This window comes from Octopus sinensis, unplaced genomic scaffold (assembly GCF_006345805.1).
Source record: "Octopus sinensis unplaced genomic scaffold, ASM634580v1 Contig14555, whole genome shotgun sequence".
In the NCBI taxonomy this organism is placed as follows: domain Eukaryota; kingdom Metazoa; phylum Mollusca; class Cephalopoda; order Octopoda; family Octopodidae; genus Octopus; species Octopus sinensis.
Window position 1 is genome coordinate 42,323 of NW_021833274.1, and position 7,994 is coordinate 50,316.

The window sequence follows — 7,994 nt, forward strand, 5'->3', positions numbered from 1 at the left end:
TTAGCCAGAGGAGAGAGACCAACTTTGTTATTTAAACATAAAAGACAAAATCTTAATTATTGCTGAGGAAGATTGAGATTATTCTACAATTTTGCTACGATCATCGATCTGACTATTTTCTTCAATTTGTTAAAATATCCGTATAAAGTATTGACACTATACTCAATGTTCTATCTCAGCTTTAAATACAATTCTTGGATGTTTTGTTTAAGTTTTCGTGGAAAACGGTCATCGAATTGATACTAGGCTACTTAATAATATATTTAAAGAAAATATTTTTTTAAGCAATAGTTACAATGCAATTAAAAAAAATCTAGCTATTAAGTACCGGCTCGCAGGATTGAGAGACAATTCCTGCGTAAAACAGCCAGCGAGATCCTCTGAATAAGGAATATAAATTCCCTGGGATCTCTGGAACGATGGGTGCACAGACGGCCAAGTTTCTTAAAATAAGCAAGCGTCTTGGCCCCAAAAACACAGTTAGTCTCGACGGCAATTGCCCTAAATCAAAATCGATCGCGTAAATCCTCGTATTTCGTCAGTTTCGTTAATTCGGCCTTCTCGGCCGACGAACTGGGTCGACAAGCCGTGGAATTCAAGGCTCCCTTGGCGAAAGAGTCGGCACAGCTGACGTCCCAAACAAGCTGCTTCCGGATTCAAAAGCGAAAACCATAGAATATTTGTATTTGAATATCCTCTAGCTTTAGATTGAAGTTGCTTTCTATAGTTATATAATTGAAGTAACAATTATTCAAACAACAATTAAATCAATGTATTAAAGCAATTTTTTTATTTCTACAAAAATATTTAACACAATAAACTCATTGTTTTAAAGACTAAAAATAAATAACTTGCCTTTTGATTCTTTAATTTTGGATAATACAATTTGATCTTAATAATTCCTGAATGATTAACTTTAAAATAACACTGAACAACCAACAAAAAACTTAAATTCTACAAAATAAAATTTTAATAATCTTCATATAGACTGATTGCAAAACATTCTAAAAATCTGAAAATTGACAGAAATGATTTCAAAGGTTATTATTTTAATAAATAAAGAATTTATGCGCCCGATTAGTCAAAGATGACTTTTTTTAGTAAAAGCCGATAATTTTTAGTTTCGATAGTTAGTTAATACACTTCCGCGTTACTAATAAAACATGTTTATCGTTTCGTTTGTGCCATATTCTTAACTATTCTCGTCGTTAATCTTTTTCATCCGTTTCTTTGTCTTTCTCGCATTCTGATTTCATCCTTCAATCGGCCCCCGATAACAGCATAGTCCTCCCAAATATCCCGGGGAGACATATTTTTAGACGTCCTATAAAAGTTGGATATTCATTATGGGAAAAATTCTTCCAAGGAGGCATTACAAAAATGTTCCTACATTAATCCGTAAAATATGTCCAAAGAGGCGCCAACAAGCTTCAAGACTTATAGGTTAGCTTTGTTAATGAAACAAGATTACAAAATAATTTATTTTAAAAAATCAGGACTTCCTTAACGTACACTCATCAGGCATCCGTTCGACATAATACCTACAGTCTACAAAACAGTCAACTTGTGATTGGATATATACAAAATGGGAACTCCCGGTACTTTTCTGATTCTCCTTTTCAGATCCCGGTCACAAGTGGCCACAATGTAGCATTTGTGCTTAAAAATAAATCGACCAACTGGGAACCTCGGTGACGCGTTTGACAATGCAGTCGTCGCTATACGTCCCCTTATGAATGCAATTTAATCGACGAAAATTGCTTTCCTTCACAATCCTACGAAAATATACACAAAAGACACTTTAATGCTACTCTGAATTTCTTTCCGAGTTTTTCTAACTCACCGATCACGCAATCTGTGATATATGCCGTGCCTATAATCAAAAATGGCGGGAACTTACATTTGGCAGTAAGACATGTCATCAGATTCTCAACAATGTCCAATTTGTTACGAATTGATATGTTTATGAAGTTTGTGTCGAGAATAACATGATAGGGAGGACCAAGCTGAGTGTTGTAGCTCAGGAACATGGAGGATGATATTTTGTTTCTGAAATATTGAGGAATAAGCACAACATATGTTTCACGGTGATTTGGTGGCCTTCGTCTGGCTTAGGCTTGGGTTTGACGGGAGGACGATTTTCTTCTTTTCTAAGAAAATGTAAGTTTAATTATACATTCTACTGTCGTTTAAATTAATTAGACGTTTTTTGGTTGCAAATCTCTTTGTTTTTTTAATTCGAGTCTAAATATGAAATAAACCAGTACCATCACGTGATACCAAACGTTTCTTATATTTTATCCAAAATTAATTAATATAAAATAACTGACTAAACTCATATTATTAATAGAAAGTTTAATTTACTAAAAATTTTAAAAAAACTTAACATTAACTCTATCTTAGTTTCATTTCGTAATTCAATCTAAATGTTAGGAAAGACTATTAACCAATAATCTGTTATTGGACATTATATTGTTTACTTTTCCATTTTCTTCATATCCAAATTCAAATCTGTGTAGCTTTAATGACGAATTCGTCTCATAACCTTCATCGTTGACAGTATAACCTACATGATTTGACATTCAATTAATAATGAAAATAATTTATTATAAAAAGGGTTGGCTTCATTCACGAATGTATCCCAAAGGAAGGCTGCCATCCTTGCTGCTGAAAATCTCGTCAATTCAGAGACTCCCTTTGATCAAACCTCCCATAACGCGCTTCCTGCCGCGAATGATGGCGACTATCTCTACAGGAAGATAAACAGCAAACTCATAGATGGGGATGTTCGAGGAGCTGTCAGGCTTCTCGCCTCGACGAGTTCCATCTTATCCCCGACACCCGCCGTTCTGAATTCTGTCAGGAAGAAATATCCCTTCCAGCCCCTCGACTTCAGGCCTCAGCCGTCTCCTCCCACACTTGCTGTCAATCCCTTTTTGGTTTCGGAAGACCTCGTACTGAAAGACCTGAGGAACTTTTCCCCAAGAAGCAGCGGTGAATAGATGGCCTGAAGCCCAGTCATCTAAAAGATCTGACTTCCCCTTCACCGCTGAAGCTGGACGGAGATTACTACGTATAATTACCAACCTGTGAAACTGTTTTATTTCCGGTTCTCTTTTTGATTTTGCACGCGGGATCTTCTTTTCTGGTAACCTTATTGCCTTCTGGAAAAAGGACAACCGTATGAGACCTATCGCCGTGAGGAATGTTTTCTGGAGGCTCTTTGCTAAGTTTCTGTGTCAACCCATTGTCGACTGCTTGTTTTCGGAGTTTCTACCTGCCCAACTCGGAGTCGGTGTCAAAAATGGCTGCTAAGCGGCTGTTTAGTGAACTAATAGAATCGTCCTCGAAGTTTATCATGGTTAAACTAGACGTTTTGAACGCCTTTAATTCCATCAGACGTAATCACCTGCTAGAGCGCTGCCGCGAAATGCTTCGTTTTACATATCCTCTCGTGCATGTCTCATATACTTCTCCAAGCATCCTTATGTTTGACAATGTTCCTGTCTCTTCGTCCACCGGGGTCAAGCAGAGTAATCCCTGGGCCCGTGGCTTTTTGCTCTGAACGTTAATAGTATCGCCCACTCTGTCTGATTTTTTATTAACATTTGGTACCTGGTAGTATTAAAGAATTTGTTAGTTTTCTTAATAAAAAGAAAGTATTACGTAAAAGTCTCGATTAGTAAAAAGATGTTAGTTTATTGTTAATTAAACAGTTTTACGGAAGTAAAACATTTTCAATGACATTTCCATCTAAATTCCTAACAGGTTCATCTCGTATTTTAGGAAAATCTTCATTAGGGTTTTTGTAAGATTTTCCGGGAATGTTTAAATCACGTTCATTTTTATATTTTGGAGAAAACGGCAAATTTTGACCAAATCGGTCCATTTCAGGAAAATTCATATTTCTATTTTTCTGTGGTCTATTATGAAATCTTTGTCTTGATCTAGTATTTTCCAGATAACCTCCAAATTTTCTGTCGAAATATTCTTTACGACTTTTGAGATAATTTAAATATGAATAAAAATCTGGGTAATGTTCGGCAAGCTCAGACTCAGATTCAAACAATTCATGTTGAAGTGGATTTTCAAATCCTTCATTAAAATCAATTTCCGGTTTATAGAATCCGTGTATTTTTAAACTTAGTAGTATTACAGAAAATAAAAATTTGTTCATTGTTCAAAGTTTTATCAAGCTCTTTATATAGTATCTTTGACGTCGTTAATACGCAATGGTATATTTATTTACAGAAGTAAATCCAGATTTTGCTGATATTATGGTTATTTTTATCAAGCTAAATTGCAAAACATAAAAATAGTAATTAAATTACTCTTTTGAAAAATAGCAGACTTTTTAGATACAGTAAAACCTCTCTAATCCGCCGATTTTTTGGTCGGTCCCAAAATCGGCGGATTCGAGAAATCGGCGGATTCGAGAGGCAATTTAAATAAAATTTTATAGTTAAAACATGAACTTATAATATAGATTAAATATTTCTTTTTATATACAAATGACTGAATACACAAATTATTTATATTCAAATTATCAGAAATTTTATAACATTTCCTCAATTCGCATAATATTTTAGAGATCATCTATCTATTGCAAGTAGAATTTTTCTTTTTTGCTTCGCAAGTTCACAATCAAAATAACTGAGCCACTTGTTAAAAATTTCAGGGTTCATCCATGTCTTATTGGAATGGGTGTAGGCAACATATTTTCCAATGTTGAAATTTTTAAAACATCTTGGACTTTTAAATCTTCCTATCATTACAGGCCTTCTTTTATCGGAACCAGAACAATTTGCGCATAATAGTAAAGAAAATCGATCCTTCAATAACTTTATTCCAGGCCTTGATTTAGTGCACACATGTTTAGAAGAAATCGCCTTGTAAAAAACACCACTTTCATCTGAATTATAGACATTGTCCAATCCATATTGTTTAGTTTTTAAACTGATTGTTTCATTAAAATCAGCAATATATTTTTCATCATGATTTACTGATCCAGTGTCTCCATGAAATTTTCTGACTTGATGCCATTTCGTAATTTAAACTTTTCTAGCCACCCACGACTTGCTTTAAATTCTGGAAAATTTTTTTCAAAATTTAAGAGCTTTTGCAATTAACATCGAATCTGATAGAATTGCTCCACTAGATTCCATTAAGTCAATCCATGTTATCATCGCTACATCAATTTCATTAAATTTGAGTTTTGGAATTCTCATTATGTTTAATTTTTTGATATCAGTCCTATTCAAAAAGTCCGATTTTGATTTAAGGTCGTTTATAGTTTTCGGAAAAATTTTCTTTTTTAATCGTGAAAAAAAATCCTGGAAATTTGAGGTGCAGAAACAAATGGGTTGTCAGAAATATAACGTAGTATAGAAATTTTTTCGTTGATAGAAAGTCTAACACAACGACGCATTACAAAAATACAATTTAACGTGTAATGAAAATTTTAAAATGTTAATAAAAAATTATTTTTCATAATACTTGAGGAGCGGATTCGAGAAACAAGCGGATTCAAGAATCATTCATAAGAAATATCAAATTTTTGATTAAAACAAGCGGATTCGAGAAGCGACGGATTCGAGAAGCAGCGGATTCGAGAGGTTTCACTGTATTTTATTTTTTGCGAGTTTGTTCGTCCAAAAGTCATGGAAGCAAAAAAGACGATTTTTTATCTTATCCTTACTTAAAAATTAACGTGTTAGGTAGTGCAGTTAAAAATACTTTGAAATTTAGGCTCTATTTATATTTATCAAATTAATAAAATGTCTCTAAAAAGTGTCTTGGTCAAGTTTAAGCTTGATCTTAAATAGACCATTAGTAACAAATTATAAATAATTTTTTATTTACAACAGTTATGATATCCGATAGTTTTTAATTACGATAAGATGAAATTAATATAATTTACGTAAAAGGAGAAATCGTCAAAAAAAATCTAGCTATTATGTACTGGCTCGCAGGATTGAAAGACAATTCCCGCGTAAAACAGCCAGCGAGATCCTCTGAATAAGGAATATAAATTCCCTCGGATCTCTGGAGCCGTAGGTGCACAGGCGGCCAAGTTTTTTGAGATGAGCAAGCCCCAAAAACACAGGAAGTTTCGACGGCAATTGCCCAAAAGCAAAATCGATCGAGTAAATCCTCATATTTCGTTAGTTTTACGAATTCGGCCTTCTTACGTAAAGAAATTTAATTAAAATCTAAAATTACATTTATAATTTATTAAATTTGCTTTTTACAATTTATTGAATATTTTGTATAAATAGTACAATTTTTAGTAAAAAATAAAATTTTACATTATTATTTTATCTACAAATCACCAGGTTAGAATAACAAAAAAATCCCCAATTGACTAACTTTAGCACTGTCCAATTATTTATTACTTTGGAGAAAACATAAGCTTTAAGTCTAAGCTAATAAAACAAAGCGCTCGAAAGGTTTATAGACCAAACGATCAGTTTTAAGAGACAGAAATTTAAATGTGAAAATAAGAACTTTACAATTCCTGCATCTTTATTAGAAAATATACAGGAAAAAATTCGAATTTTATCTAGCTCTTTTCTCCAATCTTTTTCTCTTTCAACTTTATCTAAAAGCAACTGACCATAGATGATGATCATTAAGTATTCTAGTAACCGTTTGAGATCGTGCGACAAAATAGGAGACATTTCAAACCATTTACAAATTGTTTTATTTGAGAAGACATCATGAATTTCTAGAAATGAGTTTTTCATATCTTTCTAACAATTATTTCTCAACTTTTAGTTTCAGGATATAATTTATTTGATCTTGACACTCGGGTAAGATGAGGAGTTTTGCCATCTTTCAAAAATTCTCTTTTCTAAGAAATAAATACTTTTGAAAAATTTATTAAAAATATGAAATTATACCAATTAACAGCTGCATGCTCCTATACAATTACTTAAACAAACCACAGCAATCGAGATCAACAAAATATTTATTTATGTTATTTATTAAAAAATATTTTACGCTATATTTTTTGCTAATTCGATTGAATAAGAATTTTTTGTTCTACAATTACGTGTTAATTACGAAATATTTTATATATAAGAAAAAATCAAAATATGTAAATAGTGTTATCGCATTATTATTTATTATTTTTATTAATTTATGATATTTTACTACGAATTTGGTATAAATATAATTATTTCACATAACAAACAAAACAAAAACATTTAACAAATTCATAAATTATGAAAAAACACATTTTCACATAAATCATATTGCAAAACCTTAATTTCAAATAACGAATTTTTATCCTTTTCAAAATTCCACAAAAAACTATATTTATTATCCTTCTCCTTGCAAGAACCATAAACACACGGTGGATCTTCAAAAAAACAGCATGCACACAGAAACTAATGACTAAACCAAGGCTTTCAAAGTCCACCAAATAAGCCCAGATCTCCAGGCTTCTTTCAGTACTGAAACAGTAATTTGCTGTCCTCAACTACCACAGCACCCTCATTCTTCAAATTGAATAAACGCACTCCCAAAAACAATTTAAAATCCGACTCCGCCTACGTGACTATTGGTTGTAGCCTGAAAATTAATAAATATCCCACCATTTCCACTTCTATCCATATTGACTCTCTTCTAAAACTCCTTTGATGAAGTTGCAAACTCAATAGGGGTACTTAAATCTGAAAATATAACTACACATTTCTAAAAAGCATTGTGGGACAGGCTCGGAAGACCCTCTACAGCATATATGTGAGGACTGTGACCTATCAGTATGGATATTGATTTGGAAAATGTTATATCAAGTAAATAATTTTGTGCATCTTCAAAAGTAGCTGTGGCGTATAAAATATGAGCTTCAGTTATTCCGCTAAATCTGTTGTAATTAATTTAAAACACCAAAACGTTGTATTGTTATCAATGACTGTATTTTTTGGTTTTACAAAAGAGTCATAAACAATTTTATTAGTATGATAAACAACACTAAGTCTTGCTAACTC

At 32.5% G+C, this 7,994-nt stretch overlaps 1 pseudogene; it reads right to left on the reverse strand.

Annotated features, from left to right (window-relative positions):
• Positions 1-1,548: 1,548 nt before the first annotated feature.
• On the reverse strand, positions 1,549-2,582 carry LOC115230136 (annotated as a pseudogene).
• Positions 2,583-7,994: the final 5,412 nt, after the last annotated feature.